This window comes from Lagopus muta, chromosome 1 (assembly GCF_023343835.1).
Source record: "Lagopus muta isolate bLagMut1 chromosome 1, bLagMut1 primary, whole genome shotgun sequence".
Taxonomy (NCBI): domain Eukaryota; kingdom Metazoa; phylum Chordata; class Aves; order Galliformes; family Phasianidae; genus Lagopus; species Lagopus muta.
The window spans coordinates 87,792,102-87,808,481 of record NC_064433.1 but is presented as its reverse complement, the minus strand read 5'-3'; the positions used below and the strand labels follow the sequence as shown (position 1 = coordinate 87,808,481).

At 35.5% G+C, this 16,380-nt stretch overlaps 1 long non-coding RNA gene across 2 annotated transcripts; it reads left to right on the top strand.

Annotated features, from left to right (window-relative positions):
• Positions 1-4,144: 4,144 nt before the first annotated feature.
• Positions 4,145-15,220, top strand: LOC125700890 (uncharacterized). Of its 2 annotated transcripts, XR_007380079.1 has the most exons (4): positions 4,145-4,183; positions 11,650-11,749; positions 12,897-12,930; positions 14,000-15,220. It is a non-coding gene; the product is annotated as an uncharacterized LOC125700890 (long non-coding RNA). The 2 variants fall into 2 exon arrangements; XR_007380080.1 differs by lacking the exon at positions 12,897-12,930.
• Positions 15,221-16,380: the final 1,160 nt, after the last annotated feature.

Here is a 16,380-nt window from a genome sequence, read left to right as displayed (position 1 = left end):
TGGAATACTGTAAGTTTGCATTAGTTAGATCCCATGACTAGATACATAGGAACAGAAAGAAAAGCATGTGCAAGTTTGTCAGCACCTATTGAACCATTATAAAGGCTAAAGGTGACATTTTCCTGGATCCCATCATTCCTGGATCTCATCATTATCGGTGGCAAGACAAGATGTCACGACTACAAGCTAGAGTCAAAACAGCAGTCCATGGAGTGGAGGCATGTGAATTCCATAATGAAGAAAAATTTCAAGATTAGGATTTGGTGCTTTTTGACTTCCATGTTTGGATTGATGAAAGATGCATGAGCAGCATTTTCCTAGCAACATCATCACAGCAGCTATAAAACAGTGGGTCACTTCTACTGGGCAAGTATCCCAAGCATTTGTTCATCGTTGGCAAAAATGCATAGCAAATAGTGGTGCCTATGTTGAAAAATGGTATTTTGAAGCTGAGAATTTACTCTGTCAAATAGCATTATTGTGCTTTTCGTATCATTTGGAGTTTCCATGGAGATAAATCAGAAGCATTACTTTCAGAATTACCTACATATTTTGGACCTCTGAGGTTGAGCCTGCAAGCATGAAAGCTAAGGCCCAAATTTTCAGTGAGCTACACACATAGATGATGACATTATTAAATTCAGTCTTACTTGACAGAAAGTAATACATAGTAGGTTTCAGAAAGCTATTTCCTTGGTAATTCCACCCAGAACAAGATCATGAAGAATTAACAGCTCTTCCAAACTCTAAGTACTGGGAGTTGACCACAGAGGGAAATTGAATTATCCTGCTCGGAAGAATTGCATGGTCATGTGTTCCAATCTCATTCCCATCCATGGATATTTTGATTCCTGAGCTGGCACTGCCAAGTGCCCAATTCATTTAAAGCCCTTAAGGATTGTTGATCAATCCTGTTTACTGTCGGTCCCTGCTGACACACCCTTAGACAGATAGGCAAACCTTACTTGTTAACACTTGCAAATTCAGGTTGGATCTTCTGCTTCAGCCAACATGGCTGTGAGCTGGTGGATTGCTTGTGTACAAGCTGGGATCACTGTGTCAAGACGTACTGAAGGTCTTAAACAGAGTGTATGTTTTCTTATCTACCCTTTTCTTCCCTCTAGCATTCCTGTGTGTGAGTGCTCTCGTCTCCCTTTCTATTGCCACAGAGGATGAGTGTATGGGAACTGTTGATCAAAACCTGAACCTCTGATTGACCACCTGAGACAAGCAATGAGTCAGCCATGGGAGCACAGGTGAAGGCAATTCACCTGTGCTACCAGATGGGATGGAGCCTGGCTCCACCTCTCCTAGATGCCATTTAAGGGCTGTCTTATGAAGTCACGTAGTGGCCTTGGACTTTATACCTAAGTGCAAAATGTGGAAATATAAAGCACTCAAGCTAAGCTTATTTTAACATCAACTCTCAGATCTAGCCCAGTATTTAAATTCTAAATTCATAATAATCATTAATGTTCATATTATCTCTCTGTAACATCTTCCTCTATTGCTCAAGATCATGAGTTTAATAGTTCAAGTCAGCAGTGAAAATGTTTTAAGCAAATTACTTAGGTGACTGTTTGCTGATGTATTTTGCCTTCCAACTGAACAGATGTAAAACTTCAGCTATTTTAGGAAAACTTATTGTTTAGCTTTGTCATTTCAGCAGTAGTATTTTAATATCCTTGTACAATTACATCACCCACTTAGTGGATGAAGAGAAGGCAGTGGGTGCAGTCTTTCTGAATTTAGTAAGGCCTTCAAAGTATCCTTCTGGATGAATTGTATAATTGAGTTGAATGGATCCATGCTATACTGGCTGTGTGAACTGCAAAGCTGAGATGATTGTAGTAAATGGAGCTTCATTAGACTGAAGACCAGCCGCAAGTGGAGTTCCACAGGGCTCAGTTCTAGGGCCAGTCTTGTTAGATATTCGTATCAATGATCTGTATGCAGAGTTCAATGCATCCTTAACAAGTTCACTGAAGGTGCTGGAGTGGGAGATCTTGTTAACTGTCTCAAGGGATGAAAGACCTTGTAGAAGGATCTAGATAGGTTGAGAGTACTGGACAATCTTCAGTGGCAAAAAAATTCAATAGGGGTAAATATGAGGTTCTGCATCTAGGATAGAGTAGTTCCAGATAGGAACAGACTGGGAGATGAGTGGCTGGGGAGAGGAAAGGGATCTGGAGGTTCTGTTTACAGCATGAGTTAGCAGAGAGCCCTGGCAGCCAAAAGGGCCAATTACATTTTAGGATGCATTAAATATTGCATAGTCAGCCAGTCAAAATAAGTGTTTCTCCCACATTATTTAGCATTGGTGTGGACTCACCGTAAATATTGTGTGCATTTCTGGGCATCATAATAAAAAAACGATGTTGAGATACATGAATATACCTGAGAATATTTGTAGGTCCATTCCAGCCTAACTGTTTAAAAAAGTATCTTTTAAGCCATCTGTAGTGTGTTTAAAGAGTTTCAAAATATGCAGAAAAGTCTTTGTTTCACCAGTTCTACTTTAAAACTTCAAAGTAGAATGTGAAGCTTTGCTGATTAGTAAGAAATGTCTGATTCTGCTGTTACACAGAAGAGTAAGGTTAGACTTGCAACTATTGTGCAGTATTTGAAAATCAGGGTGTAGTCCACTTAGAAGTATGAAGTAAATTGACCATGAAGCAATAAAAAAAAAGGCTAAGACATGATTGATATGATTAATAATAATGTGTTATGGTCATAGGATATGCTCAGAATGGGTCTGGAATTAGAATCTGCTACTGAATTTGCTGCTGTTCTATTTGGCCAACTCATATTTTAATGAAACAAAATTTATTAACAGCTAGCTTCTTTAAAAGGCGATGAGTAGTATTGTATAAGTAATTCCAAGGCAGGACATCAATCTCTTAGATATTATCTTAGATATTATATTAGACATTTTTGCTGCTTTCTCTAGAAGTTCCTTGAGAAAAATAAAAGCTAACTTTTATGTTTGGGGGAGGGTGGAAGAAGAAGGAAGGAAAGAAAGATTAGCAAAGTAACTACTTCTTTATGAGGTATAAACCTTAGCTTTGAATGACCATTTTTTCTACATTACAATTTAGAACATCTGTATCTATCCATGGTCCACCTGCAATACAAGAAAAATAGTAATGCAGCCCCACAAGATCATAAACTTTCAACGCTGTTATGTGGTTTTCACCAGTGTTTTTTGTGAGTTGATAGTGTGCAGTTTGAGCACAGGCTGTGTGAACCATAGTGGAATGCTATGGAGCCTGCCTCACACTCAGTCAATTTGAAAACTGCGTCTGATACACATCACGTGCACTTTTGTCACTTGATGAATAAGACATATTGATAATAATATTTCATCCTGAAGGTAGCAAGTGGTGGAAAAAATATTTTATGGTTTGCAAAATGAAATCAAGACATTTATGGAATCAAAAGGAAAATTTGTGCCAGAACATGAAGATGATAAATGGCTCATAGATTTTGCATTTTTGGAGGATTTGACCATTTAGTTAATTGAGTTTCAATCAGACTTTCAACTGAAAACTTGATCGTGTTTCTTTACTAGATTTTTATAATACCTGTCTTATCAGAGAAAAATATCCCTTGCTTCACAATCACACCTTATTTTCACTTATCGGTAGTACATATGTTTGTGTCTTACTATTTCCAAGCATGAAGAATAGTATGTGTAAAATTAGATTAAAATGTCTCTGAACACTTTGACAGCTCACTAAAAATTGTAACCACTTGCATTAAATGATTTATTTATGCATTAGTTTCACGAAAATAAGGTAAAATATCCCACTAATTTTGTTTTTGTTGCTAACTTCATATGTTTTAACAAAAATGAAACGTATTGTTACTTATATGTTAAATATGCCATGCATTTTATATGTGGCCCCAGTTCTTCACTCAATGCAGCCCAGGCAAGTCAAAACACTAGATGCTCACGTGTATGGGAATTGCTGAATCACAGCCTGAACCTCTGATTGATCACCTGAGGCAAGCAATGTGTCAGCCATGGGAGCACAGGTGAAGGCAATTCACCTGTGCTGCCGGAAGGGGTGCAGCCTGGCTCCACCTTTCCTAGACCTATTTAAGAGCTGGCTGCCAGTGAGGAGGAAACTCTTCTGGAGATCTGCTCTGCTGGAGTTTTGGAAGTGAGCCCAGGATAGGGGTAAGCATTCTTTCTGTTCTGTTTTTGCTATTGTTACCTGCTTTGCCTAACTCTCTTGTTTACTTCATAATTATGACATCTTAATATTCATTTATTGTATGCTTATGGTTTGGAAGATTGCATTACAATGATGGGATGCTTCGGACTCTTAACTTCAGCAGCAGACAAGACTTTAGATAAAAATTCACTGACATTATGGTTTTCAAACACTAAAACAGTTTTCTAGTGCTGTGGTTGGTGCCCTGTTCCTGTCGGCATTCAAAAGACCTTTGTACAATGCACTCAACAAAGTGCTTTAGTTTTTGGTTAGCCCTGAAAAGGTAGTTGGGCTCAACCTTTGCAGTTCTCTTCAAACTAAACATTTATATCTTATTCCAAATCAAACCTTTACTGATATCTATTCAATTGCATTGTAATCTTTTTGGCTGTGTGTGTACTGGCTGGTATGAATTAGGAATTTTGTAACCAGAGTTGAAGATACATATGGAGGCCTACAATATAAATGGCAATATATTGAATACTTTTGTAGTATAATGATTTTATGCTTGGCTAGTCTGTAGGAGAACTTAACACGTGAAAGGAACAGAGCTGCTGAGACTAAGATAATGTTATTATAGCAGGGTTTTTAATGTGAGGAAGATTATACAGGGAGAACTTTAAATGAAACAACTGTTGGAAAAAGCAGACAAGATTTTGAGCCAGTTCTTTATTTTGGATCTTCAGCCATAGGTATGGGCTTCTTTGCTGTATGCTGAATGAAGAAAGTACAATATTAATATGTAACACAAAACTTGCAAGCAAACAAGGAATTGTAGGACAGCAGTAACAACTACTGACTTTTTGTGTATCCCTATTAATTGTTCTTGGTTGTTAATATAATATGTTGATAGTTTGCAGAGTGAGATCTACTGTCTTCTTCAGTAAAGTAGATAAAACCTAAGTAGCCATCTCTGCTCTAAAGTGTTTGTGTGAATACATATATTTATTGGTGACTATTTTATACCTCATGTGTCCACAGCATGAATTATTATACTGGATAAGAGTGAAGATGACATAAGATACGAAGATGACAAATATTGCTAGATGTATATGAATGTTTACATTGAGTTAATGCTTTAATCTTTTTTATCTCAATCTAAACTGTAGTTGCCCTGCTAAGGTGAATCAGAATAGCGCATTAGCTTGAAACAGTAAAGTGGGAAGTGACAACTGAGTGGAGCCCACAGAAGGAATATATTTATGAAGTGTGGGATTTTTTTCTATAATTAAGTTAATATTTGAACAACAACACCCAAGACTATCTAGGTTCTGTAGAGTGGCTGTGGGACATTTGGTCAGAAGATTCGCAGCGAAGAGCTGTAACATATACCCAGATGTCAGTATGCAGCACTGTACCTTAGAACAGTGTTAGAGAAGTTCACTGGAGATAGATCAGGTGTTGGAGAGGAAGAACACTTTTGCAAAGTTTAGCTTGTTATGTGGAGAAGGATTAATAGCTGCATTTCAGTTAGATAAAGCAACATGCACTTCTGTAACTCCCAAGAGAAAAATCCAGATCTAGTACAGTGCCATCACCTTCCCTCATCTCAGCATGGCAATATTTTCAGGAAAGTTAACTACAGATCTTAATATTCCTTAGGAGAAAGATGAGATCATTGCTTGGACACTGTCTCCTCAGGTAAATGAGGATACATTGATAAAAACTGAACAGTAAAAGACTGTTACTTTAGGTGGCCTATTTTAAAAATAAGATTTTGAAAGTTCATTAACAAGCAGAGAAATCTTGCATATTATTTCCACTTAAGTTCTGAAACAGTGACATTTCGGAATGGAGAAATGTTTAGTCTCAATATATTTCTGGCAATCATTTTCCTTAACGAAAGAATAAATTTGCAGTTAACCTTGGATTGTAAAGGAGTATTATTAAAAACTTTCTGAAACCCAAGAATTACCGGAGTATTTCGTATGTTAGCTACTTGCTAATAAATAATATGAAACCTGTGTTCAAATGAAATACACGCACTGGCAGTGAAAGCTTTCTAATTTTTTTCAGGGACTTTCTGTTCTCTGAGGTAACACAGGCTTCAAACCATTTTTGAGTTTATTGTAACTCCTGATCAAAGTACTTATGTTCCTTTATAAAAATATTTAGATCTAAATCCAATTTATCTAATATGTGTGGTGAAGAACTGAGTAAAGAGCAACAGTTAATCCCATTAAAGTTTTACATCATTCCATTTAGGTTTTACCAATATCTTACAGGTGGTGAATACAAGGACAAAAGTATTGTCTTTTACACAGGGGAAGAAGAGCAGGCATTGGAGGCCTTAAGAGGCTGTGAGATAGCTATATTAACAAAAATGGTAGTTGTGTAGTGGAGAATAGGAAGAGGTGAAAGACACTTAAGTATGTTAATGTGAAATGCCAAAGCTATATTTTACTATTATATATTATATAGCTATTATATACAGTATTATACATCAAAAGGTTTAATGGAGCTGACTGGACTGAAACATGACTTTATAGAAGACTAAGTTTTCTTTAAGTTTGGTGATTAGGATGAACAAGATAACGTAAAAATTTTAGTGAGAGAAACTCTAAAATACTTTCTGATGATAAAATGAAGGAACTAAATTGCAGAATTCAAAGTAGTAATGCTACTCATCTACATCTTACTTCCTCTTTAATTTCAGTTTTTGAGAACTTCGCTGCTGTATTTCAGTGAAATTATAATGTGTTTCTGACAAGTGTGGGTAAATGTTTTGTTCAGAATATAGGTGACTTTCAATGTTATCTAATCCGGGTGGCCAGTTGCAGGATGAAAAAACATGCTTACAGACTTGTGAAGTGATTGAGGCTAGAGACTCTGGAGGTCATATTGTCCAACCAACATGCTCAAGCAGGGCCACCTGAAGCCCATCTTATGGATGTTAATAACAATAGTATGAATTTGATTATATTAGGCAATTGATACTTAATTTCAGAATTTAACACAAGTTAATGCTAATGAGTTTGCTTCTCACTTTTTTTCCCAAGAAAAATAATTTTCCTCTGACTCCAGACTTTAAGAATTAATATAACTTTGTTTTGTCTCTTTCTGTTGTCTCCTCACAAATGCAGGTACCTTCAATGTTATATAAAATGTTTGTATTTGTTTAAAAAAAAAAAAAAAGCTTAAGAAAATAATACTTCTAGACATTGAGGATTGTAAATTATAGTTTAATGAAGTTGGAAGGAGTAATGGAATTAATATTGAGATATATTGGTATTCTCTCTTGTAAAATTTCTACTGTACACTGAGGTACAAGAAATTAAAACTTAAGCCTTGAAAATTTAAGGTACTCTCATTTGAGTTATTAATATGCATCTAATTTGGAGAAGAATTTGGTTGGAAGAAGCATGAGCATACAGAAACTCTTCCATTTCGACATCAGCTGTAAATAAAGCAGAGCATTAATTTGGAAGGAACTGCTTAATTTGTCTTGGGCTCCTCTCTTTGTCATTGTTTCTTGTTATGCTTGCATTGAAAACACACTGAAGATGTGTAAATTGCAAGTATACTGCAATGAGCTGTGGGCAGTGACAAGAGATTTTTTTGGTTCTGCTGCAGTATAAAGAAAGAAATGAGTGGTTAGAAAAATGAACTTTCACAGGTGATGAAAGAATGAATGCAGAGAATGAATAAGGTAACCATAAAATTGTGTAAGGACCTTCTGTGCTGTAAAGTTTCCAAGTCCAGACTGCTTCTCTAGCAAGCCCATAAACTTTTTTTTTTGGTAGCTCATTAGCCTCTAACTCAAACTAATAAAACAAGAAGATTATTAATTATTAGATACTGGGCTTCCTATTCTGTAATAATACTTACAGTTTTTCAAACCTCCATCACTTTGCAAGGCGCTTCAATTTAGATCTGGAGGACATTCAGCTTTTGTAAACATTACCAAGTATTTTAAATTATTTTTAAAATGCTTTTTTAAAAATAAAGGATGTGTGCTCTTTTTGGCATGTCTTTGTGTTTTAGTGATGGGGAAACTGGAATACTGTTTGTGGTGCACATGTGGAGATGCATTCTTTGTATGTCTAATTTGAACAGGGTTGAACCAAAACTTTGCTTTCTCAGAGTAGCTGAAGATGTCTGTTCTCTTCTGGAAATATTTCCCTTAAGTTCCATTTACTGATTTTGCTGAAATAGTGAAACATGAAATTGAAATATCATTCACATTATCATTTTAAAAACAAACAAACAAAAGAAAACAGAAACGTATTTTGTTGAAACAAAAATGCCTTTTCTACTTTTAAAATGGCTGTAATTGATATGACATCCCACAGGTTGTTTTTTTTTTTTTTTTTCAATAAGCTTTCTACTGTTTGCTTGAAAAGGATATGGAACATAAGTGATGCTTACAATTTTTCCAGCTTTTTTTCATCACATCTGTAGGACAGAGAACTTGAAACCTAAGTCTAAGATGGAAACATCAACTTAAGTGATCAGTTCTCTGCTCTCCTCGTCCTTTCCTCAGGTTTCCGTGGTGCTAACTAGAGAAAATAAAATTAAAAACAAATAAATTAATGTGTATTTTCTTATTATTACCTCAATCCTGATAGACATTGGCCTTGGTGTTTTATAGTTTCATAAACCTAAGAGATTTTATGTTAGTGTTTCTGGTAATTTTACAGCAGTAACATTTGCAATAGTTGTACACATGACTACTTCAGACAAAAACAAACCTCGACTCATTTTTTTTTTTTCTAGTTAGAGTATGACTCAGTCATAAGTACTGCACTGGAAAATGAAATTGTTTTTTCTTACTGCAATTTTTTTTGTTTATTTCAATCAAGCATAAGCCACAATTAAGCTGTATTTTAAAGAATGCATCAATTCAGGGCTAATTGTAGAGCTTCTGAGAATACAGAATTCCTCAATCTCCAGTGCCGTACTGAAATTTCTTTCATCTTTTAGATTTCTTACATATAATTGCAGATTAGATAACAACTATAGTAAGTAGCTTGAAGTTGCATAGGAGGAACAGAATTAAACATGTCAGACTTGGCTTCTTATTTCTACTCAGGTAATTAGAGTTAGGTTTCATTTCTCAAATTAATAGGTGAAATTTGGACTTTACATTCATAGTGGTTGAACTGCCTTTGATTCTGGACTTCCATGGGAACCCAAGCACTTCCTCATTTGCCTTTTTTTGTGAAGAAATGAATTCCTGGATTTGGATTTAAACAAATGAATCTATTCCCTGTTTACATGTGACAGCTGTGATTTCTCCTTTACCTGTACTGATCTTACGCTTTGCAGTTGTTTTGCTGTGTATGTACTGATAGGCTACTGGGACAACCACCACACATTTCAAGCATCTAACTGAAATCAGTTTCTAAATGATTTGCAGTCTACTTCCCTAATGTCCGTAAGAATCAAAAGCTTAAGCAGACCCTGATTAACTGAGTATATCTCCGAAGTCAGAATGACTAATGTCACAGCTAAGTTTGAATTTCTTTATACTATCTTGCTAAAAAACAGACTGGATTCACAACCTTCTAATTGTCTATTGACAATATAGCTATATATGTTGCCTGCAGTTTAGGTAGTGTATGTAGGCTTGTGACATGGAAAACATGATAACTAGTAGTGGTTTTAATAATGAGATATCTAGTCTCACTTTTAGATAAGCGAGAGACTGAATGATGAATGAATTTGATGGTGACAAACAAAATTCAGTGATTTTTTTTATTTTTTTTTAAATGGGGACACAACTTACATATAATAAAAAAACATATTTATACACATTTATATGTGTATAATTATAAAATTAATTATATATTTATATTTACCTTTACATGATGTGAAAACTAAGCTTTTCTATGTGAAATCTCAGAATCAAAACAAAAATGAGAAAGGAAAAAGACCCTAAAATATACTTGTTTTTTTCAGTTTTCCATAAGCTTTATATATTTTATCATGGTAGCATAAATTTATATGGCAGCAATTTGGGATCAGTTTAACTGCTGACCATGTTGCGAGGGAGCCAGAAAAATTTATAGCACTTAACCAGTTTGTCATTTTTTGCCACGCATAAACATTTGAAGGTATTGAGATTCTCGGAGTCTAATATAAGTCTTAACAAAAATAAACTGTTTCCTGTTATTAAAATAAATCTTTGCCCCATAAATAACACAGAAACTGTATGGTTTATTAATGGTTTATTAATTACAGGTTAAAAAGTATAACGTCTGCTTTTTAAAATCAGGAAGTTATCAGTTTTACCATAGCTTCAGTATACCTAAATCCATATCTGTATTTTAACTGCTCATGTCTTCTAAAAGTAACATGATGGTGAATGTTTGACGCTACTAATGTACAACTTGAGCTAAGGTTCAGCAGGTTTCCCATTTAGAACTGGAAAAGATTTTCAGTAATAATAGAGCTCTTAGTTCTAGCTGTGTAAAAGCAGTTAGCTTCTGGGAGGTTCCACACAAATTTATGTTGAATGTAATTTTTCTGAAGCCCATCTAAGAGTAAAAATTAATTTGAAGATCTCCTAAAAGTCATGAGCTCATAGTCTGAGGACAGATCAGACAACAAAAGATGTGATGAAAATAATTACTAAGGTGTTTCTCTGCTGATAAACAGATAGAGAAATGGCAGTAGTTGGCTTAAGTCAAATATGTTATCTCATAGATATGCAGAACTCTCTCTACAGAAGCAATTTCACATGTTAAAGGCTTTCTTCAAAGATGTTTAAATTGCAAAATTCATTGTTCTCTGGGTTTCTTTGACATCCTTGCAGTTGCCCTGTGCCTACATTTAGCAATTTTTATTAGTTCAGGTAAAGAAGAGGTAATGCATGGATTCTCCAATAAGTTTCAGTGAAGCAGATTTATATTTTGAAGATCCCAAATGCATAGTGAACTGCTTTCATAGTATGCAGTACCACAGACAGGCTGAATGAGCAAGCTTTCTATCTCTGTCATGCAGGCAATAGGATGACTGGCCACTTAGATGTCCTTGAATTATGTTGGAAATGCTAAAAGAAAGGAAATCCTTATGCATGGCACTGTTAAGTAAATGTAAAATTCCTTTGGGTGTTTATCATTCAGGCAATCAGAATTGGTTAGGAGTCCACAAACTGAGAGATGAAAACAACTGCTATCTTGCCCTAGAGCTCCATCCAGCCATAAAGCTGTGTTGCACCTCCTGCCCTTCTTTCAAGATATGAGGTGGAGCTACAGGGAAGCAGCTTCCAGCTGTGCGAGACAGGGAGACGCGACTCCTTGGTGCGTGGTATTCAGATCAAGGCCTAGATTATGCATCCTGTGGAATCTCACTGATGAGATAGATGGGTGGGAGAGGATTGGCAGGAAAACAAATGTATGTTACAGAAATATTTTGGATGCAGTTGCATGCATTAAATCTTAACAGCAAGGTTGTTAGTCACAGCTGGCTCTTGACTCCTTTCCAGGTTTATTGAACCAGTTTGCCAGAGAAAAGCTCTGCAAATATAACTTCTGCATTAACATTGAAGGTACTTCCGAATTTCAATAGGATAAACTGTTCACTAGGTAAGTAATCTTACAATTGCTAGAACTGGTTGTAAGACACTATTGGCTGATAGACCATGGCTGAAATTTGTGGATTAGTTCTCCTCAGTGCCATCCTATCAATGTCAGTTAGATTCTTCAGTTACGAGGAAGTTTTTCATCTTCGTTTTCTAGTGCCAGAAAATAAAGATAAGCCTCCATGCAAATCTATTTCATACCTTTTTATTTATCATCATTCTTCTCTGTATCTTACTATTTGTATTGTCTTGTAAAGGTAATTATGGTTCATAAATCCTTTCAGCAACTGAAAGTCAAATAGCCATAAAAGCATACATTTGTCACTGTGCTTACCGTGCTTATAAAGTGGAAAATAATGGCAGTAGGGTGTTGGAAAAAAAGGAATTTAGAATTTATGTGACAGTCATGGTTTTTTAGAGGCCAGCATTATTTTCCCAGTCTCAGAGGCTTCTGAGAAGCATTTTTCCATGTAAATTAACTAAGACAGTACTTTATTTTGCCTGTAAGTATATTCTTTCTCTATGGAATAGTTCCTAATGTCAAATAGCTGTAATACAGAATGCAGTGATAAGGATTTAACATTTGCCTAAGTGCCATTGTAAATCTAGTTAGCTAGAGTTCTGGCCTTATGAAGTTTGCTTATGTGTAGTTTCACACTGTTATTCTTCTGGAAGTATGTAAAAGTGAGAATGATATCATTTGAGTAGTGAGAACAAATCTCCAAAAAATACTCAGCTATTCACAAAGAAATTGTGGGGCCCTTTTTGCAGTACAATGCTGTTGTTGCTCTTCTCAGCTCTCAAATTTATCACCTCTTAAAATACAGGAGAATTTGTTGCAATATTACAATAGTAAAGGCTAAATGTGCCAGGAATTGTACTCCACTTCTCATCATATGTAAGGATCAGTCTGGCATGCGTCATAGCCATAATATAGGAGGAAAGCTTTTTTAGGATAAGAGAAACATCCAGTTCTATAAAATTGTAGATACTCTATATTGCTTCTTAAAATTGCTATTCTAGTATACATGAGGTCCAATGGAAACAGTTTTGATCTCCAAAAGAGACCAAAATCTGTGTGTTTTTTTTTTTTTTTTTTCCCCCCAGTATCTTCTTTTTCCTGCAACATTTAACCAATTTTATTACTTCAGGTCTTTCCACTGACAAAAAGAAACGTGTGGACAGGTATGTTTAGGAGGTTTTTTTTGAGTGCTAATGTTTTAGAAGTTATTTGCACGAGCACTTGCTGCTAATGCATAGCAAAAGAAAATGGGGACCTATCCACAAATGCACTTCCCAGCTGGATTTTGCTAGTTGATTTCCTCTGTGTAGGAAGAATAATTATAGCTTCCTGGTGTGCAGAACCCAGCAACAGTGGCTTTCAGATTTTTGTATGCTGAACGTAAAGTACCGGTGAGGTTACTCATAAAAGAGGCAGCAGGGATAATCTGTCTGTAGTCAAAGAAATTAGGAGAAGGAGATATGTGATTTTTTTTTTTATATATGCTTTTGAAAAGGACAATTTGAAGAATTATCTTTGTATGAAGCAAAAGATACAGTGAATAACTTGGGGTATTTTTGCTAAAGACTTTAATACCACCTTAATAGGGGAGGTATGTACATTCATTGCGTTGTGCTTATGTTTTGTGGGATGATATCTTGCTTTTGAAACTGCATTGTCTGTCTGGCATTTGTTATATAATGTGTTGTCAATCATAATACAGGTTTTAGACAAGCCAAGTAGACATATGCTGCGCATTTAAAAAAAAACAAATTGAGGTTAAAATAAGCAACTTTATCTTTTTATTCTTTAATGTAAATCAGCTTGCCTATAGTCAGCTTCTAAATAGACATTTATTCTGGTATTAAGTTTGCTTTGTTCATACACATTTTTAGCTATCAGCTTTCTTAGGTAATTTAGATTTTTTAAAATACGTTAAATTTAATTATAAATCACTTTATATGATAAAACATAAAATATCATCTGACTGGTAAAGTGATAGTTGCAGATAACTATAATACTTCTCAAATGCAGATTGTGCACAGGAAGCCTGGGATAAAAGCAAATGGAGGCCTGGCCTTTTAAAAGAGAAAATGAGGAGCCACCAAATTATTACCCAGTCACACTCCTACTTTGATTCCCAGAGTGAATATGGTAGCAAATAATAGAACAACATATTTGTAAGCATGTGGACATTGGAAAGAACCATTATGTACTTGCCAGGAAACCTTAAGTACTCTCGTTTATTCACAGGACTGCTAAAGGACCTTCTACATAAAGAAGAAATAGTAGATGTCACTGAATACAACGGAGTTTTCCATGTTTCATATAACGTTGTATAACTGAGCTTGGGATGCAAGGAATGAAAAATGGTAGTAATACAGAGTTGAATACTTTTCAAATAGTTAGCCATCGAGAGACTGTTTCTCAGTGGTGTTAACAAAAGGTTTGTGTTTAGAGTGGGTTTTAGCAAGTGTTTGATGTTTCATTAACGATCTAAACAAGAGAAGAGATATCATGTATTAAATGATACCATCCAAAGCATTTGGACTCAAAATAACACCTTTTGCAAATTGATCCAAAAAAAAGTCAAACATGATTTTTTTCTCTTAGTAGGACAATTCCTTTTCTTTCGATTCCTCCAGTTTTCCTATCTTGAAATGTTCCTAGCAGCAAGTTTCTTGAAGTGTTTCTTTCACTTGTTGTTGCTTTTGTTGTGCTGTTTTTCCTTTGTTTCAAATTACTACTTTGGCTCAGTTTTACACCACTGCCATCACAACAAGACATTTTTTAATTTATCATTTATTTACTAATTTTTTTCTTTTTTTTTTCCCTGTTGGGGGAGGGGGGGAACAAAAACGCAGTCCAATCTCTTCCATAACATTCAACACACAAAATCCTTGGCAGAATTGATGGGATTGACTGATAGAGGTGCCTGAATATCAACTCTTTCAGCTTGTTTAGTGTGCAAGATTGGCATAGCCAGCTCTTCTGTCAAGACTGACAGCAGACAACTTCTATATAGGGAGTGTCTAAGTTGCTTCACTACCGTTAGCTATGCTGGAAACTATTAGTGGCTGAATCAATCTCTTACTACAAAATGTTTTTCTGGCGTTTTAAGATGATATACAAAGCTTGTTATAAAATTCCTTAAATTTATGTGTGTTTCTCTTTTGTGTTATGTTTTAAGCTCAGATCATTTCATAGGAAGATGTTTCAAGCAAGCTAATGTTACTCATTTTTTTTCTCTATTTTTTTTTTCTATTTCTTTCTCTAATTTTTTACCAGTAGCAAGCAGAGTAGTAGTTTACTCTGTTGATGAACTGATTAATGCAGTGGGCTACAATGATGTAGCCTTTACAAGGCATTTGCTTAAAGTCTGCCAAAAGAACCTCATGGATACTCTAGCATTCAAAGTGAAATATGGGGAGTGTGAAATGAAGCAGTCCCCTTCTCACCCATCTAAGTCTAGCTCTGGATCAGACCACAGATTTTTATCAGTGTTTGCTCTTAATTGTAATCTTGCTGTTTTCAGTCTTGTTTTTCCCCCTAAACTAGTAAATCAGATGTGAAAGCTAGAGTTACAACTTCATTTACCCTCAAGTGTTTTCCTCGCTATCTTTTTTGCTTGCTGCTTCAAGTCTGTTTGTGGTAGAAAAGATAACAGACGTTTACTGTCTGATACTGTTTGTCCACATTAATCACTGTTTGGGTTAAGAGCAGGGAATGAGATTTGACTGCTCATCAGGAGATCTATGTTAGGAACATTTTTTTTAATTTCACCATTGCTACTATGTGTGTTTGCAACTAGAGCTGAAGGCGTAAGAATTAACCCACCCCTTACTAGTGACTCAGTAATGTCTTGGACCTCTCCATGATGAGGGTATCATCAAAAAATTAGTGACTGCTTTCATTCACTATAGGTGCTGTGATGTGCATCTCAAACAGATCTTCTAAATGTCCGAGCTCCTCAGGGATTTGAGATGGCAGCAGAGAACTAACAATTTCTCACTGTAAGAATCACTTCTGTCGGCCTGATCATCGTGATTAGGAAAGCATCTATATCTGGAACTTGTTCCATATGAATAAGTTATCCAGTTGCTGTGGCAGCATCTTTGGCTGACCCATAGGTCTCCCAGAAATACTCAGATCAAAGATGTCTTGTTGCTTGCCTATCTGATTTGAAACTTGACTAGTACGTGAAGGGTTGACACTCTTTACTGGATGTTCTTTGGGCTGGGGGTATTGACTGTTTGTATGCAGGAAGGAGATCTGAGAATGAAGCATAGATATTTTCTGCAATTTTATTTAAAGAAAGCTTATCCAGTATACACTGCTTAACACTTTAAGGTTCATCTCAAGTGAAAAAATGAATTCATTTTGTCTGTCATATCCTCTGCTTCTTACAGATAATCTTCCTTGAATGGAAACTTTTGTTCTCCAACTGAATCCTTATATTATTGAGTGCAAGCTTATACATAACAAACGCACATGTAGAAAATGGGAGTGTGACTAATATTTCTGAGGTTTGCTCAGCACGTCTCTCATGCATCTATTTGATCTAAAATCAGTCAGGAGTCTTAATCAAGGTTATAATTTCAATAAGGTTTTTTCTACATATGACACTTCCCTAT